The following is a 19,645-nucleotide window of genomic DNA, read 5'->3' as shown; positions in this document are numbered from 1 at the left end:
TTGATATCAGCGATAGAAAGACCAACATGCATCACATTTTCACTTTCCTCTTCATGTGCCACTTCATCCTTATCGACAATATCTTCAGCAGTTGCTAAAAGAGGCCAAATCATTTCCCTGATGTCCTGACCAGTCATGTCTGCAAATCCAGTATTAAACTCCCACCAATATACTGGCCAGATAGTAATAACAAATTAAATCATATCAATATTGCTATAATATAAAGAGAACAACATTGCAACACCACCAACAATTAGGGAAATATGTGAAGAGCTATTTCTCAATAAAAGTATATGGAGAAACTCAACTATCACGTGACGTCATAACACACGAGTAATGTGCATCTTTTTCAGCATTCGCGATAGCAATAAAACATGATAGCAGAGGGTTAAGTGTAATTGAATTGACTATTTCTTTTACCAAATAAAGCCACTAGTGACCCAGGGTCAACTCAGTTTCAATGAGATCACTACCAGATACTGAACACTGGGCTGAGTGTAAAGGACGCAAAAATGAAAACCAATATATTTTATTTGAAAAATAAGAGGCTTACAAAACATTCTACAATGTGGATGATCACAATTTTTGTAACTTATGAGGCATAAGAAAATAAAAATCACAGGCGGAGTGATATAATATTTCTTATGACTTAGAAACAGGTCATCCCTGTCTCCTGCACACTGCCCAGGTTAGAAGCAATGCAGCAAGATATAGTACATCCACAGCAGGGCCACTTCACTTCCACAATAACCCTTCCTCCTCATCCCCTCATAATGGGGAAGAACTAGAAAGAAACAGAATGTACACTTGTACAGGTATACAAGAATCTGTAGAAAAAAAACATTCTTCAAACCAATCAACCAATCCATTGCCCCAATTCTCTTTTGCAGGAGACCCTATATTGCCCTGCCAATTCTGTGTTGATATTGTTTTAATACAGGATGATAACCAGAATGTCGGGATGACAATGCAATTCCTGCATGGGTTGATTTCAGTGACAAGGAATGGTCCTTGAGCCCTCCCACAGATCTCCCTAGAAAGAATCTATGGATTATTGTCTGTGTTGCATCAGTGTAGGGCTGTTTCTACACCACATGCCTGCAACTATTCTGATTCACTCCCAAGACCAGCAAGAACTATATTGACATAAATACATTCAGGTCTCCATCCACTTTCAATCAGTATGATACCAACACCAAATTGGCCTAGCAACAGACATCAACTGCCCCAGAAACAACCACAACACAGAAGAGACAGAGCACCATATATGACCTAGTCCTATGTGCTCTTTCCATACAGTGATACAAAAGTCTTTTCACTGAGTGACATTGGGATGAACCAGTGGCTAAGATTGATTTCCTGGGGACTGTGGGGCAGAGATTTGACAGAGTGCCACATAAGTTTTTGCTGGCAAAAACAAATGTACGAGACTTGAGAAAACATAAAATATTGGCTGACCAGTTTCAAGAAGAACTTTGAGCAGTTATCAGGGGAACCACATTGGAATAGCTACCAGTTAAAAGTGGAGTGCCTGAGGGGTTGTGGTGGGTCCAGTCCTCTTCATCATCTATGAATATCATCTGGTGAGTAATGTAAAAGCAAATGATGTAAAAATCTTCCAGACCATTAAAACACACAAGGGCACCAATGCATTGTCATGCTTGAATGATTCTTGCTGTTCAACACAGACAAATACTAGACCTTTCACTTTAGGTGGCAGAACCGTGGCATCAACTAGAAGTTGAATGATGCAATCCTTAAAAACACCCCCCATGGAAAAGGACCTGGAAGTGCTTGGGTCCACTGACCTGATCAAACTGATGCACTCAGTTGAGGTGATGATCATGGTTAATAGCAGGGCTGGTTTGACCATGACAAGTTTCAACAGTTTCAACAAAGAAATACTACATTCCATCTGTTTAACATTGGTCAGACCTATTGTGGAAGACAGGATTCAGTGTTGGTCACCTTACCTGGTTAAAGACATAAAAAACAGGTCCAGAATAGAGCAATAAAATTGGTGCTGGAGGTGAAAAACCTATCAAATGAGGAGAGATACTTAGTCCTAAACCTGTCAATGGATGAGGAACAACGGTAGCAGAGTGGGAGTTCAAATAAAGTATACAGGTTGCTCCATGGTTTCAGGAGTCAAGCACATCATTTTTTTCTAACCTCTGAGGCCACAGTTTGAAGTTGGCTACACCCAATCATTGGTGTACTTGTATGAAATGGAACTGGGTTGCCACATGGATAAGTGAGCCTTAAAATGCTCCTCTGGAGGATGTAGTAACAATCCCAAGCATTGCATCTCTTAAAACATGATACAACAAATTCATGTGTGCAAAGTAGGGTTGACGATCAATCTGCTAAAAGTGTGGGAATATCAAAAGAAGTGTACTTTGGAACCATGGATAACACTTAACCTATTCCGTGACTCCGTTCTTAAACCGAAACATTTACTAACCAAAATAACTATGGCAAATGCACCAAAGCACTAATATGCCAGTGGGACTAAGCATACAGGTGTGTGTGTGTGTGTTTGTACTTCAAAGTATCATTCATTATCAGAGACAAGAACTGCTCACAAAATTTGTTCATTAACCAATTAGTTCATTAAATGGGGTGGTCATTATCTGAGGTTCAACTGTATTTTCTTATAGCCCCATTAAGAATAGGTAAACATGATAAGGTAAGGGTGGGGCTGCTCTACTAGGTTTGGTCAGTCAACTTTGGATTACAAGTAACCACAATATAGGCCAAGTTGCTAGAGCTCCCCATCAAGAGGTTCTGCAGAGTTTATTAGGTTTGTGTGAAGCCTATTTATATATATATAAATAGCTCTCACTGCTTACTATAATTCTATGTCAAATTTACCTCCGTATATAAAGTGGCACATGGCATTTCTTCTGAAATTGACATTTGCTGTCATTTTGCTGTTCATACTGGTGTAATCATACAAGACTTTACCTCACTGATAGTGGGGACTGTCCACATACAATTTTTCCGGTTGCTTGGTTATTCTAATCACCTCTGAGAAGTCATACCATTTATGAATTCCAGCCCACCTTAATATGCCTGTAGGCAGAGGGGATTATATTTATACATATTTTTCTGCTACCTGGCAATTTAATTTGAATAAGAAAAACCCACACTATTTAAGAGTTAATGTACATATCATCAATCATAATTGCAGCAGTCATTCTACTCAAACCAATTTCAAGAACCTGATACTGTATCTAACTTATTTTCTCTGCATGATAACTAAACTGGAACTTTCACTATATGATGTATGACAGATGGGTACCTGCATGTGGTGGTCCTGGAAGATGGACAAAGAGGCTGCCCATTTTCAAATCCTGTTCCCCCTTACCCCTATTAGGAGATATCCTGGGCCTAAAATCTCTCTTTCCCAATGTCAACTGTATTTGTTACACTTTTTCACACATGGCGAGCTGACAACTAGCACAGTCTTCCCTCCCAACACCACTTTTGGCTGGTTACCTAGAAACAGTCCCACACTAATACAACACAGACCATAGTCAGCTACAGTGGGGCAACATGTTCTCCACTTAGTGAAACTCAAGGCAACAACTAATTGATTAATGACTGTGTCCTAAGAGAAATAATGCCAAGTGATTTAGTGTTCATTATTATAAATATGTTTGTATTAGATTAGGTTCAGTTAGGTTGGGTTGGATTGGACTGGGTTAGGGTGGGCTAGGCTACATTATGTTAGGATAGGTATTGCCAAACTTATTATTATATAATATTTTTTAAACTGATGAACCTCACAGTAGCCACTAGAATATGGTGTTGGTTGAATAACATGCCATATTGTTTATTTTACTGTCAAATTTTTCCGTCATTATCATCTATAACTGGCACAAATTAACCAGCCAAACCTAATTCTGACCCTACCCAGACATTTCATAAGGAAAATTATCTTGTATGATTATAACTGGGAGACAATATTGAAATATGAGGACCACAATGGAAATAAGCTTACATGTTTTTTTGTGTTATCCTCTGCAACTGTAATTGTTATTTCGAACTATGTGTTCTTTTCATTATCTGCACTTCATGTATATTGATTCAATGCCAAATAAAATTATTATTATTATTATTATTATAACTACCGTATTCTGACAATGGCAAATTGGTCCAAATTAACTGTATACCTAGGTCTTTTCATGCAACACTCACCAACTGCCACTTTTGCAGATAATTGTGTCCAGAACATAAATCACCACCAATTCCCAAAATGGGCTTATGTCCGAGGTCCAAATGTCCACACAAGTGGCAGTTGGCGAGTGTTGGATTAGGAGACCTAGGTGTATTGAAAGTAATATCAAATTTGAAATCATGAAAGGAACTACACTTAAGAACTGTCATCATTCAGAACACAACTAATGAGAATGCAAATGCCAGCAATCTCTCTTTACCATCTGACACTTCTAATTATGATATTTTATATCAGATAAGGGGACTAATGATGGATACCTCCACCTCTATTTGCAAGTGAAGCCCTCGTAGACGACCATTTTGTCCTTGACAGGACAAGATATACACAAAATTTACTCTACGCTTATTCATACGAGAGCCGACAGTCTGCTCCCCTTCTGTTATCTGTTACAGAATACGCTGTCCCACATTCATTAATTGATAACATTTCAAAATATCTACCCACATATTTTTACAAAAGTGCCCAAGGACCGTTGTTGCTCTGTAACTCTTGGATTCCGGATTTCCAGTCTGAAGTTTGAGGAAACTTCGTCTCAGTTTTACTAGATAGTGGTTAGGCAGCCACCATACGTGACAATATCCAAAATCAGTAAGCTTAATTTTGAAATCAAACTCCTTCTACATCATCGAAACAACATAACTCTATTTGTGAAACTGTTAAGTCCTAATACCAGTGTATTTTAGCGTAATTTTGTACACCTGTACCCTTCTTCTAACTTTGTTTACATCCGATGGGGCTAATCACAACCAAACTACGAAGTTGAATCTAAGATGAGTACCGTCTCTCACTTAATAGAGCAAATTATCTCAAGTTTAATAATGTCACTACCATACATAGATAACGAAAACTTTAAGTAATATGAACTAATAAAGCAACACTAACCCTTCAGCACAGTTTGTTTACATTTCAAGTAGCCATTCACATTCAGTTCTACCGATGTGTGAACATCGTACGTCACTAGATTGCAACCAATTGAAACAGAGACTAGTGAGAAGGCTTATATTGATTGGTGATCAAGTTGAGGCGTTGCCGAAATATATTAGAATAAAGTTCAATTGAGCATGTTTCGCAAGTGCATCAGTAACTGATAATGCAGTAAGAAAATAATGAAAATGAATTTTATACTGAGGTTAGAAAGAGTCGAATTCAGGAAATGCATATTAAGCATGGCCATTTTGATACAAATGACATAAATACGAATTGGCATGATTTCATAATAATGTCCAAATTACTCGCACCCGAAGTGGTAATAACTTACTAGTTGGAAATAATTTCAGCTACATGTAAGCTCCTGACGTGTACATTGAATACAGTGAACGGCAATCCCTTCTAAACATATAACACTACTCTAGTCGAAATTTCGTGTCAGACTTCGAGACAAGAATCAGTGCTGTAAGAAGTTTGCTTATCCAAGTCTGCTTTCGACTTGTGAGATTCGCGCGTCAGGCTACCACGGGAGTGTTGCTGCCGTCTTAGCGACAACGCCTTGTGGTAATGGTGAGGGGTGGACGTGTTGATCTTAGCCTTGTGGTTCTTATGTTCTTTTGGAAGATAGAGCAGTCTTAATTACGTGTCAGAAGGTTACAGCACGCAGAGAAAATAAGTGCTAGGTTGGAAACAAAGAATGTCATTGAGTGCTAAGGAGTTTTCAATGCAAAAAAAAGGAGTGGTTGTACAGCGTGGCCCATCCCCGCTAGCCAAGCAATGCTGCTGCTGCCTTGGCCTTGAGAGCACCTAGCCTGCCTACAAGCTTACGCTCCTGGCTTCATGCAATCCTGCTTTTCAAATTACACAGGATTATAATAAAAAACATGGAGAATTAACTAGTCTACTGGAGGATCCTGTAGTCGAGGTATGTTGTTGTTACTATGTCAATTGAATAATGATGCGTCCTCATCACAGCGATAAAGTTGGGTCAAGTTTTCTGTTACTGCTCCCATAGTGTTATACATGTTATAATCGGTGTGGCAGGTCTTAGGAAAATGTTTCTTGAACGATGCGAAAAGCAGAGACAGTGATGTCATATAGATATTAAGAAAAAATATTGTAACCATGTGAGTAAGTCAAGTTGATCTGGTTCTCGTGCCTCTTCGTGCTTGCATGGACCCGACTGCTGTTGTCATGCGTGCACAGCGTGTAGGGGGCATGTGTGTACAGAGTGTGTGTGTGTATGTGTGTTTTGTAGGTGTGTGCGCGCGCGCGGTAGCTTGTGTGTGTGTGTACGTGACGAATTGTGTGATATGCAGGGACCAGTGTGTAGCTGGGTCATACATGTTCGAGAGTCGCGTCTGACTGGCGAGTCAAGACATGTTTGCCAAATGCTGAAGGGAATCACATATGTTCACTTGAAATGGTATGTAACCGTCCCAGACCGTGTGCTTATGTAATCAAATATTTATGCCTAACCGTTTCCAGCCGAAAGAAGTTACATAGACCCTTACACTAGTCGATATCACTCTAAGGTTAACATGTTTGAAATCGTGTTTGACTGGGCGGTGAGCGTGCTCTAGCAGATTTGTCCAGAGGGCACCGTAAAACGTGTGTGTGTGTGTGTATATATATATATATATATATATATATATATATATATATATATATATATATATATATATATATATATATATATTGTGTGTGTGTGTGTAATAATAGATATACTCGTAATCCCCAAATATGTCGGGTTTCGTATCAAGTACTCTGGATTTGTGTAAAATGCCAGTGAATGCCTAGCCATGCTGAACGCCTATGGTCACGTGTATTTTACCAAAGTGTAATATGGTACAACACTCGTGTGTTCCTGTCTGTTTTCCTCTATGTATACCTAGTTTTGATTTCGCTTATGCAGCTTCAAATTGTGGCCATGTCTTCGCGACACTCGTGTTGGTTTTATCTACTACCTTTGATGACCTAAGCACTATTTTCAAGTCACGTTTTTGTCTTCTTCCTTCCAAAGATGGCAGATCTAGTGATTTTAATGGCGTGTGGTGCGTTTCATATGCAAGGCTAGGAGCCAATTTGGTCGCCGTTCAGTTTGTTCTTTCATTGCTGTTTATATCACCTTGTGAGGAGACCATGCACTGCTGCATATTCCGGTCTCGGGAGGATCAGGTTTTATTTATTTATCTTAATTATTTATTAATTTACTCACTTTTCATCATTTCCACGTCCATGTTGTGGAGAGTTACATATGTTCATCGGTGCTCTGTTTTACTTCATTATTATTTTTAGATGAAAAGGAATATATTATATGTATATATATATTATATAATATGTGTGTGTGTGTCGGAGACAATAAACTTAGAATAAAAGAAGATTCTATATTTCGGAGAAAAAATGGAATAAAAGAAGATTCTATATTTCGTCTACTACATTTCTGTTTAGACATTATATATATATATATATGTATGTATATATATATATATCTATGTATATATATATATATATCTATGTATATATATATATATATATATATATATTTATAGAAATATGACCATTATTATTATTATTATTATTTAAGCTTTACCCATTACCCACTATCAGTACCTTCCACAATTACTCCAAACACAGTCTAGATTTTGTAACAGTATGCAGTCTTTTATCGTTTACCTATGCATTCTTCGCCTGATATTTGAATTATCTGTAAACATGTTAGTTACCGCGTCCTTTACTGATCGTGGGACGCTGCCTGTCGCCGCCGTCCATCCTAACATATCGTCCGTCAACACTGTCATCATGTTCCTTAGGACATTCTGTAACCATTCAGATATCTTGAAGTTATTCAGTATGCTTTAATTACCACGAAAGTCGATTGTGAGGTACTTCGCCAAAAGGGTCTCTTTAGATATAGATAACGAAGTCCACCCAACCCTCTCTTGGTAAACTTCGACCTGTGTAGGCTCGATAGGCATGGTTTTTTGAACTCTAAAACCGAATTGTTTATTTGACCAAATGTGTGTGTATATCTAGCTGTGATATACAGAAAAGGAACCATGATCGTAGAAGTCTCTTTTTCTTCATCTGTCATTCCTACCTTTGAAATTGCTTAATATTTTTAGCTTGGGCTATGTCATCTAAGCTATTCCAGATGATATATCTAAACGGAAAAATGTGTTTCGTGACATTTTTCTTACATTAATCTTCATCAGCTTGTTCCCATGACAATGTGTTTGTTTGTGTTTACCTAATTGTGAAGAAGTAGCTAAGCTCGTGGGGTACAGTCTCTAGCTCCATCAACCAGACTTGTCTTTAAATACATTTATGTTTATTTACTCTTATTTGTTTAATATTATTAATTTTCTTATTCTCTCTCTCTCTCTCTCCCTCTATATATATATATATATATATATATATATATATATATATATATATATATAATTTATTTTATTGTTATTTTATTTTCATATTATTTTATTTTTATTTTTTTATTTTTTTATTCTTTGTACTGTTTTCACTTTCGGAGCTGTTCCACACGTCTGTACATCTGTGCGGGAAGCTGTGTTATATTTTGCAGGTGTGTGAGTGTGTTCACACGCATCCAGTCTGTAGACTGATATTCTCTAAACTAAACAAAACCGTGTAGCGTTAGCCAGAACAAAATCTTTGAATTAAGTTCTAATCGTGTTTGAGCTGACGGCGATCATGTGTTTGTCGTAGATGTCGGTGAGTCCCAGTGAGGAGGCGCCCTTTTGTATCCATTGACTTCCTTTACAGCCATGTCCTCCCACTTCCGATGAATTTAGATAAATAGTAAGAAAAATAGTTATATCTGTAAACATGTATTACATGTTGGGCAGTACCGAGTATTTTGGTTCATGGTCTCGATCGAGCAGGGACGCCATCTTGTAAATTCATTGCACAAATTGATAGAACGATTTTATTCAGCTGAGGAGACCCCCTCACGTTCTCCGGAACGTAAGTGTTGTCGTTCGTTGTTCTGACGTATTGACGTGAGATTCGAAATTTTATTTAAGAATGTGATCCACAGGATGATACTTAGCGTCTCCCGACAGGAAATGTGTACAAGTCTCTCCGGATACGGGATGCGTATGTTGTTTGGAAACGTGTCGCGTGTTTTCGTGTTCTGTGTAATAGGCGAACATCCATGGTAGAATATAATGAAAAAAGTCTATTATCGTTGCGTGTCAGACATTTGAATATTAAAGAAAAATATATATTAGTTTTATGTATATATTAGTTCTCTCCCGTTCTCTCGCTGTTGTCTCTCTCCTCTCTCTCCCTTTTTATTTTTTATTATAATTTTTTAAATGTGTTAACAAAGCAAATGTGGCATATATGTTTGTATAGTTCTAATGTCTTCTGAATCAGGTTTGTGTCTGCAGTTGTATTGTGCATGGGAAGAGAACACAGTATGCTAACAAACAATGCATACACCGGATGGCAATGCATATCTACAATCACGAGCAAAAGTTTTGACCCACGCTACATTTCTCACAACGTCAATATGATTTCATTTTTTCGAGTACGTGATATATTTTCCAATGCAGTATTTAGCTTACAGTTAGGTGATTTTATTAATTAGATAAATAAGAAAAATGTCAGACGAAGAATTTGAATTTTGTATCATGAAAAAATTGTTGGGTCGAAATTTTTGCTTGTGACTTTTGCATGCGTCTTAACCGTGATTCCGTCTATGCGACGTTTTTAGTTTGCACCTGGAGTAGACACATTAAAAATCGCCTGTCGCCAACCTGAAAAAAATTAAAGTGCAACACTGTGAACCTTCACGTTACTGCCGCCAGCCGATTTTAATCACATCAAGTGAACGGTGTCGTTAGATAGAAAACGGTGATTTTCCTCTTAAATTTTAGCTCTTTGTAGTTATCTCCTAGCTAACGGAATAACGTCCGTCTCTCTCTCTCTCTCTCTCTCTCTCTCTCTCTCTCTCTCTCTATTTTATTTTGAACTCGGCACGTGTCCAGATTACCTGGGCGCTCCAAATACGGTGTGTGTGTATGTGTGTGTGTCACCAGGGCCCTGGATCACGTGTTGAACTTGTGATCAACAGTTATTACCCTTCCGGCTCAGGGGTTATATCTGTGTGCGTGCGTGCGCTTACATGCGTCCCGTGTCTGTTTTACTTCCTTGCAGATCAGGATGAGGCGTCTTCATTTTGTGTATTCGTTGGAATCTGCTTGTAACCCTGAACTCTAAACATTTTTGTATTGCACGTGTGCATTAGGAAACATATTTATATTTTTGTGGTCTGGATGCATTCTCTAGGTTATGTTAAATGGGGAAAAATAAAATATTGTGTTCAAGTCGTTTCCCATGAGATCTGCACATGGGTTCCAGAGGTGGTGTTGGGTATTGATGTCGTTGGCGAGTGTTGAGACGTGGCAGGTATTGTCCGGAATTTGAAATTTTGTTGATACACGTAGAGTTGTTATATATTTACCTTTTTATTAATTTATCTCTATATTTATTTATTTATTGATATATCTGTTGCTCAGTTTTTGCTCAAATGTAGGAGATGTAATTTTGTTGTACACGTACACTTACAGTCCTGTTTTTCGAGCGTCATTCTTCAAGAAATTATGAGTCGTGTTGCTCGCAGTTGCTTGATTGAGGATTTCCTGAATCAGGTAGTCAGCCTATAGCCCCGGTTCTCTTCTAGGAGGCCCGCGCCCCCCAGGGAACCGGCCACGGCGACCAACTCGGCCTGTAAATCACTCCATCGCGGAAGGGTTGGGTTGTAAAAGATAATGTAAACACAACAGACGGATCAGGGTGGAGTATATCCGCGTCGTCGCCATTAAAAGTGATTAACTCTTTCGTATCATTTTATGATTTTCATTGTTTAGCTTCCCTGTCGCCAGGGGATTGAGGTAATTGTCGCCAAATTTCGGGTTTGTTGACGTTTTGGTCGGTGTGATTAATTATCGCTCAACGATGATCGTAAACGCTTTGGTAGGGCCGGATAAAATGATCAGTCTCGTACTTTGCAGCTCAGAGCAGAACAGGCCCATTCACAAAACAAATATTTAGCGTTATAGATAATCGTATGACGATCATTGAGCCATGAACAATAATCGTTGAACGATAATCGCACCGAGCTAAACGTACCTTTATATAAGAAAATCTGTAAAGGGAACTGTCATAGCGAATAGAATGAAGCTGTACTTGTGTATATGTATTTGAGTGAATTTCCGTTTTGGTTGAATAGAGTGTGTGTGTGTATATGTATGTATGGGGATTTTTGGACCTATGCGTGTATAGGACTATGTATTTGTTCACGTGTTGGTTAGCCGTGGGTTTGTGTGCCGTACACGTGATCTCGATTTTGTACAGTGTGCCTGTAAGCAAGACTCAGGAGGTGTTGTATATAAAAAGCATGTGTGAGTGTACAATTTATGACATTCGACAGACATGTTTTAGGTTATGATAATGGAGATGCATTTTTTTTATCACGTTTCATAATTTGTTTTGTGCATATGTTTCTGACTGAGGCATGACAGTCGGCATATATATATATATATATATATATATATATATATATATATATATAATAAATGTCTCCATGCGTATGTTCAGTCGCAATTATATGTTAGGAGGGTGAAAATTGAATTACGTTTGTCTACCTCCCATTTATTCTCTCTCTCTCATCCACTTTTCCGTCTCTCTTTTTCACTATTTCTAGTTGTTGTTTTTTTCTTTTCCGCTCCCTCTCTCACTTTGCCTTCTTGTGCTCTTCTCTTTCTTCTCTCTCATATTTGTCTCCTGCTTCCATTCTCCTCGCTCCATCTAATCTTTTCTCTCTTCCCTCTCTTCCTTCTCTTCCATCTCGCTTCCCTCTTTCTTCCTTCTTTCACTTCCTTCACCACCCCTTCTCTCCTCCTCCTCTTTTTCCCTCTTTCTTCCTTCTCTTCCCTCTCTCTTCGCCTTCCCTCCCTTTCCCTCTTCCTCCGTCACCCCATTCTCTCTCTATTTATATATCTCTCTGTCTCTCCTACCGTTCTACCCCTCCCCCTTTTCCTCATTCCGCACCTCCTCCTCCTCCTCCTCCCCTGTCGTCCTCTGTGCCCTCCTCTGCGGGGGTCAAGGAGGAGAGGTGGCTCATCTCATGTGTGGAGTTTGTTGTTAAAGTTCGCTTGTTGGGATATTTCTTACTCAGTTTAACCAGTATATACATGGGTGTGTGTGTGTGTATGTATGTATGTATATATGCATATATATATTATATAATATATATATTATATAATATATAATATATATATATTATATTTATATATATATATATATATTATGTATAAAGGATTTTTTTTTTCAGATTTAAAAGCCTGTAGTGGCAAACGATGAACTTTTGCCTAGAACTCACAAAAATGCCTTTCTTTTGATCAAATTACGAAAAAATTCCCGCACCTAAGGAAATTTTGTATTAGGCTGAAATATCAAAAGAAAATTCTGCCGTTTACAAAAACATTTATTTGCAAATGAATATCACGTGCAGTAAACTTAAAAATAATATTAAGTTTGTGAGTTACTGTCTATGAACTTGCTGTTGATGTATTTGTCAGTTTTGTAAGTGGTGTGAAGCTCTTCTATCAGCTTCACAGCTCGCTCGGCCATCATATTTGAGCGAGACACATCAAGCGCTGATCGTTTCTTTATCCAGTGAGTAGAAAAACATTTTAAAGCCTTAGGACACTTCAATTTAGAGGTAGCAGCATACAGTTCATTGTCTTCTAAACAGTGTTTATTTGAGAACCATGCCTTTCCCTATGTAGCTGCGACGAAGTCACAAGTAGCTTTCTGCTGATCTCTTCATTTCGGTAAGAGAAAAAAATCAATCAATCCAAATATTGCCCGTGAATTCCACCTGGCACTATGAAGGGAGGGCAGCTTCCGCCATTTCATATAAGGCCATTTTCCCTCCATGTGGTAGTACTTGTATACTTCAGAGTTCAAAAAGAAACCTGAAGCCATCTCTCCACCCAGGGTTGTCTCTTGTTGGGATCATTTCTATACCAGAATAGCTTTTTTTGTAAGTTCTCATAGCCTGCCAAATCATCATCAATGAAATGTAGTTGATGCTAGGTGACCGTGATTTTGTTAACAAAAAGGAATCCACCACGTGCCGTAGAACCAAGTCGAGAATATGATGTTAGCATCCAATAAATTGAGGCTCTTCTAGTCCCTTTTGTCCGAACTGTCTCTGAAGTCTAACAGCAACACCACTTTGATGGCCTGTATTGACTGCTGTGGTGTCGGAAATAATAATTTTGACACTCCTCCATCCATTATATTCATCTAGCAGGGCTTGCAGTGGAATAAAGATGTCCTCAACTGATCCACTTTCACAAGCTGAAATGCCGAGGTGAAGAGTTCTTGCAGAATTCTTTACACAGACCACTTGATAAATTTTATTGTCAATTCTCTTCCCATCAAAATGCAAGCAAAATTCCTCTTCGCCAATCATTTCTTTCAGCCGGTTCTTGATCACTCGACGTCAGATTCCCATTTGTGATGTGGGGACATTCCCTCTTCAGCCAAGTTTTGAAGAACATTTGATGCTTTCCTTGTTGACAAGTACACTAATACCAGCTTGGCAGCAGATTTTGTTGCGTGATATTTTCGTTTAATGAAAGGAAACTCTTCTGCAACATCAGAACCAGAGCTGTTATTTTCTTCTTCACCACTACTACTCAACTTTTGCACTTTTGTTGACGGCTCTGATGAATTTCTTGGCCGTTTCGAAGGGTGGATCGTTGACACAGGAGCCAGTTTCTCAGTCGTGTATCCCGCCCGGTCTCCCGATTCTATTTGTTTTCTGTAAAGTTCTTTCTCTTCACTGCAAAGCCAGTTTCCAATCGGTTTTGTACTATCGAAAAGATGAGTGGGATTTCTTTCAAATTCATCATTTTGCCACTTTCTATATTTTTCAAACACTTTCACTACCTTGTCAACCTTTGCTGAAATTTGCTGCTTAGAAAGAAAAGGGAAGCTAAGTTTCTTCTAAAGCTTCAGCGATTCTTGAGACATCTTCCTTATTCGGTCTCCTCGCCATTTGAGTTCATCGTACAACCCCAAAAATCTACCAACAATGTCACTGTTCATTTATGTCCTTTTTCATTTCTGGTATACTTTTAGAAGACATGTTTGGATCTGGAAGCAGAATACATGCAATGAAAAATGAGAATGGAGAATACACTAGCTGCTGCAAAGAGTATTTAAACCAATTTTTATTTTGTATTATAGTGCACGAAAGGTGTGTACTATCCAGTAATATGTAAGTAATATGTATTTGAAAATGCTACATGGTAAGAAAACTTATTCCATAGTACAGAACTGTTATGTTGTAAAGTCACTGATTCTTTGTCTACACAACACACACTCAAAACTACAGCCAGCAAAATTTACTTCAGACAGCTGCTACCGATACTGCTGCTGACACCCCATCAGGCCCTCACTTCCTGTATACATAGACAATTAATAATGTTGGGTTCGGGAGGCTTTTACATAACCAAAATAATATAAACATGGAGGCAAAGATTCATCAAATGCAACAACAGGAAAATAAAATATTAAAAAATAAAAATAAAAGCAATATCCCTTATATATGTGTGTACGTGTATATGTATATATATATATGTATATATATATGTGTGTGTGTGTGTGTGTATTTGGTCATCATAGGATATACACAAATTGTGATGCGTATATGGCGCCTACCAGTACAGGCGTTGAATAGTATATAATAGTGTACTATCATTATAGTGTCTTTATAAAGTGTATATCATAATAGTATATAGTGTGGGTGCAATATGCCTTCTTGAGTGGGTTCACGGTTCCGAGAATTAGAATTATACCTCCCCCCCCCACTTTGTGTGTGGGGATGGGGTTTCTCCGAATCGATTCGTCGGGTGGTAGTTATGATCAACATACAAGACTGTCTACGTATGGAATTTTTTATGAATGGAAATTGTTCGGATCAGGAGATGAGTTATACAAGTCGAAGCTCCCAATCTCGGCCTTCTAAAACCCGGCAGAACACCCAAAACACGGACTAGTATTTACCGGTACGGTCGCTTAGCGCCGCCATGATCGTTTCCCGTCACCAGTTTAAGTATAGTGGTTTGTTGTGTGTTGAGTCCACTGTTATTTCGTGTATCTACAGTACCTCTGTAGCCCTATTATTGCTATTATGGCCCCCAAACGTCAAGAAAACACAAATTTTCTAAGAGTCGACAAGTCCTAATACTCGGCTCGGTGATGGTCCCGAGGGTGCTGAGTTTGGGAGCTTGACCTGTATTACGTCATCTTTTTTTCTCAGATTGGGTAGAGTGTATGGGTTATGCGAATACAGTGGCCAACGTGTACAAGGTTTGTATATATTAGGTCTCGTCCATAATAGGATAGAACCGCTGGTGAAATATAGTCCGTAACAACTGCGGCATCCCATTGTAATAGGGTCTGTCAGTTTTTTATTTTTTGGAGAGTTTAGTGATGTTGAACTTTAAGGATGTTGGCTTTTGTTTTCATGATTTGTTTGTTTTTCTCTTATCCTGTATGTATTCTGAATTCTTAATGTAACGGTTGATTTTTTTTCCAAGAAATCTTCGCCAAGTTGGAGAGACTGTGGACATTGTCAGATAATAATAATGCTAATAATAATAATGATAAACGGCAATGATACCAGGCCTAATTCAATGTTTGATTTCTGTCAAAACAGCTGACTTGTTGATTAGGTTCATGGCCAGGGTAAACGCCAAACGATTTTCGTGAGAGGTGAAGTCAGAATGTAATGAAGGTAAAGAAAAAATGTGATGAGGAGCATACACTAAGAGGCGCGTTGTTACGGCCGAAGCCGTCACCTTTTACCTATGTGCTTGGACTACTTCGACTAAAAGAATTGACACTTGCTTTCAATTCGATGAAAAAATTTATATATATATATAATTCAGCAAGACGCCAGCCGGTTTCATTTAGCGGAAGGGCGGGTCTTGTAATGAAGGGTTACTATTTACTTTTTTCTCTTTACATTTACTGTTATCAAATAATGCTGAGATGGCATGGACACATGGAAAGAATGAGTAAAGGATATCTAAAAGAGTGTGGAAAACCTGAGTGGATGGAGTGAACTTGAGTGGAAGACCCAGAATAAGGTGGATGGATAGGATGTAAGATAAAGTGGGGCCTTAGGTACATGAGGAATGTCTGTCGAGCAAGGAAGAGTGCAAAAGAGAGGAGTGAGTAGAGGAACATTGTGGGTGGATGAGAGGCTGACGCGGCCCAAAGGAATGTTCTCATCTGCTCCTTGAATTTTTAAGGTTATTGTTAATATTATGTTATTATTATTATTATTTTAAGTAGATGTGAAAGGGGCTCGCCAAATGACGAAGAGTTGGGGTTAAGCCAGCTTCGCCTTTCGGGTTCTGCCGTGAAAGAACTGTACCATACTGCATTGCCTACATCGCGAGCAGTGTGGCAGGGAACAGGGATACCCTTCATCCGCGTGTTCTCCTTATGTATTGACTACATAAGTTATATGTAATCAGTATTTTTATGGACTTTAGTGACATATCTGAAGACCATAATCGTGCAGCATTATTTTATGACTAGAAAATTATCTCAACTTAAAAAAGAAAAAAAAAAAGAAGCGCTGGTTATCGCCAACGAAGTGGGAAAAATATCCATGAGGTGCTGAGGGGGGAAGGACGTTGAATGTAGTGGGTGTGTTCTGACTCGGCTACCCCTCTTATAGGTGGGGGGGAAAGGACCTTTGTTATATTATATTTGCTGTTATTAGTGTCACTATTTGCTGAGAAGCAAGGTGTGTGGGCGTAATGACGTATTTGTATTAATGCAAACACACAGAAGCAAGAAATGTTTAGGTAAAGCATTGCTGTGGGCGTATACTCAGACCTGCCCACTACCAACCCATATAAAGAGGATTACATCCTGTTTATAAACAATTTACTCAGAATATAGGAAATGTGAACCATTTGTCAGGTTAATTTATTTAAACGAGTTGACTTCTGTCCGAACTTTCCTTCCAGGAAGGAAGCCACTTAATTCCATAGTCCAGTTTCTGGGAAAATACAAAGATGAATGTTTTCGCAGTAAAGGCAATATCACATTTGACTATTATACCTGCGACATTTGGACCAGATTTGCAGCTCGCAGCTTTCGGGAAGGAATCTGATGTGCTGTAGGAAAATCATTTTCCTCCAGGGACCTTCGGACACTCACAGCTGAATAAAATCGCCTAACGGCTACCAGAATACATGATATATCTACGGCGTCGAACGAGATAGGATCGTCATGTATCGACTTTTCGCCGTGCGTCGTCCACGACACGACGTCGTGCTCTCAAGTAACCATGAGTGTCTATGGACGCTTGACACGTGTTGTGGCCGTGACGTATGAGTGTCTATAGCCACCCATGTTTTTTTGACAACACGGCGTCGTGTCGTGGACGGCGCACGTCGAAAAGTCGATGCGTGCGGAAACGACAGGGAACGCTTATTTCAATATTTGATGACCTCCGTTAAACGATTTTATTCGTCCAAAACCTGCCTCGATGAACTCGAAGGCTGCGGCGATTGTTCATGTTACTTATGGCTGTCGCCAGGAAATTTTATTCACCTGATAGGAAACTCCCATGCTGTATAAAGGTTCTTCATGGCTTGTGACACGTTTCGGGTTCGGCTTGCAAAACGTCAGGACCGAGGATCTGGACTTTGGTAGCCGACTGTACCTCCTGTTCCAGGCTACGGAAGTTTTTTTTTTTTTTTTTTTTTCTCCTTTTCTTTGATGTTCTTTTTCTTTAGTTGTCTGAACCGTGAGCCCAGGTCAGTCTCATGATGTTTTGTTACCTGAACGTTTTTATTTTGTATTTATTTATTTATTTATTTATTTGTTTATTTTTATGTGAACCCTGGTCACCCTCTTGTTGTTTTGGTACCCGAACGTATTTTATGTTTTTCTTTCTTTCGGGGAGGGTAAGGTAGGTTAGGGTGGGGGTGGGGCAGTGCCAGCATACAAACTCTACCAACATGCATATGGGGGGCGTGGGAAGAATATAACTGCGATACTAACGAAGAGAAACTTTCGCTCCAGTTAACCAGTGACCACTTCATCACGGTGACACACATGATTTACTTTATTCAAGCTAAAGACTGACGATTTTGTTCGGTCGTTGAGGTCGGAATCATAAGGTTTCCGCCGATGGAGTCCCTTTTCAGCTCGGTATTCGTTCCCTCAGATGAAGAAAATCGTCCGTGTTTAGCCAGAATAAAGTGTTTCGAGTGTGCCAACGTGTTGATTAGGCTAAGTGGTGGAAAATAGACTGAAAGGCCAGAAGCTAACTTGCATCGAGGGGAAGCCTCTTTGTGCGAGGTTGGGGGCAAAGATGAACGTAAATGTTGTTGATGGGAGAGTAATTATTGTTCGCGAGAAAAGTTAAATGTTCTTGAAACTAAGGTCTTGTATAATTCAGAGATTTGTCTAGATCTTTATACCAAGAGGAGTCTTCCTCCTTATGTAGGGTAGCTTAGAAGGCTTGTCAAAAAGAGGGTTAGTCTTTGGAGTCGATTTTAACTAGCCAAAGAAACTAGAAATCTGGAAAAGTCGATTGCAATATATATATACATTTATATATATATATATATATATATATATATATATATATATATATAGTGTTAATCTCACGATTTCGTCGTCAGCCATTGTTTCAGCCAACGCCAGTGTATTTTATTCAGCTGAGGGTCCTCACCTCATTGAAGAGGGTAAAGGTCATGTTTAGGTGATCTGACTTGAAACGGAACTTGATCTATAAAGTAATAAACAAGGTCTGTCAATAGAAACACCATTGAGAACGGAGCCATTGTTAGTTCGACGTTTCGGTTGTTGCAGCTTTATCAAGTACATTGTCATGGAGTGAGCTCCATCCTCACTTGGGGTTTATTGTGACAGGCTTGCCGGCGTCTGCCATTTGCATACAAATAGACAAAACCCATGTGCAGGTTCAATTGGGAAAAGAGGTTTGTCAAGGTTTTGTTAGCATGCATTGATATTAAGACTAGTTCTAAGTTTCATGTAACTGAAAAAAACGGGTGTCAGTGTAGACAAAACTCATGCAAGCTCAATTGGGAAAAGAAGTTTGTCAAGGGTTTGTGAGCACGCATAGATGTAAAAACTATTTATAAGTTTCGTATAATTGAAAAAAAAATGCAGTCTGTGAGCTTTTTGAAAATAGGTAAACAAAGAAACTTTGTGTGTTCATTCATGACCATGCACGACGACCATTTTCTTCGTCTGAACAGAAACCAGAGACTGCTGCACACATTAAATGTTGAAGAGCTTGTGTCCTCTGCTGCACTTGCTCTCGGCCATATGACTCCCCAAGACAGATAAAATATTTGTTTATTGTGATGAATTGAGGGT

The 19,645-nt window shown here is 38.8% G+C and overlaps 1 long non-coding RNA gene across 1 annotated transcript; it reads right to left on the bottom strand.

Annotated features, from left to right (window-relative positions):
• Positions 1-241: 241 nt before the first annotated feature.
• On the bottom strand, positions 242-5,204 carry LOC143029259 (uncharacterized). Its single transcript, XR_012966808.1, has 3 exons — positions 5,126-5,204; positions 1,809-1,973; positions 242-1,580 (listed from the first exon to the last, which is right to left on the bottom strand). It is a non-coding gene; the product is annotated as an uncharacterized LOC143029259 (long non-coding RNA).
• Positions 5,205-19,645: the final 14,441 nt, after the last annotated feature.

This window comes from Oratosquilla oratoria, chromosome 10 (genome assembly GCF_046742065.1).
Source record: "Oratosquilla oratoria isolate Oo_2021 chromosome 10, ASM4674206v1, whole genome shotgun sequence".
In the NCBI taxonomy this organism is placed as follows: domain Eukaryota; kingdom Metazoa; phylum Arthropoda; class Malacostraca; order Stomatopoda; family Squillidae; genus Oratosquilla; species Oratosquilla oratoria.
This window is presented reverse-complemented; position numbering and strand designations above follow the sequence as displayed.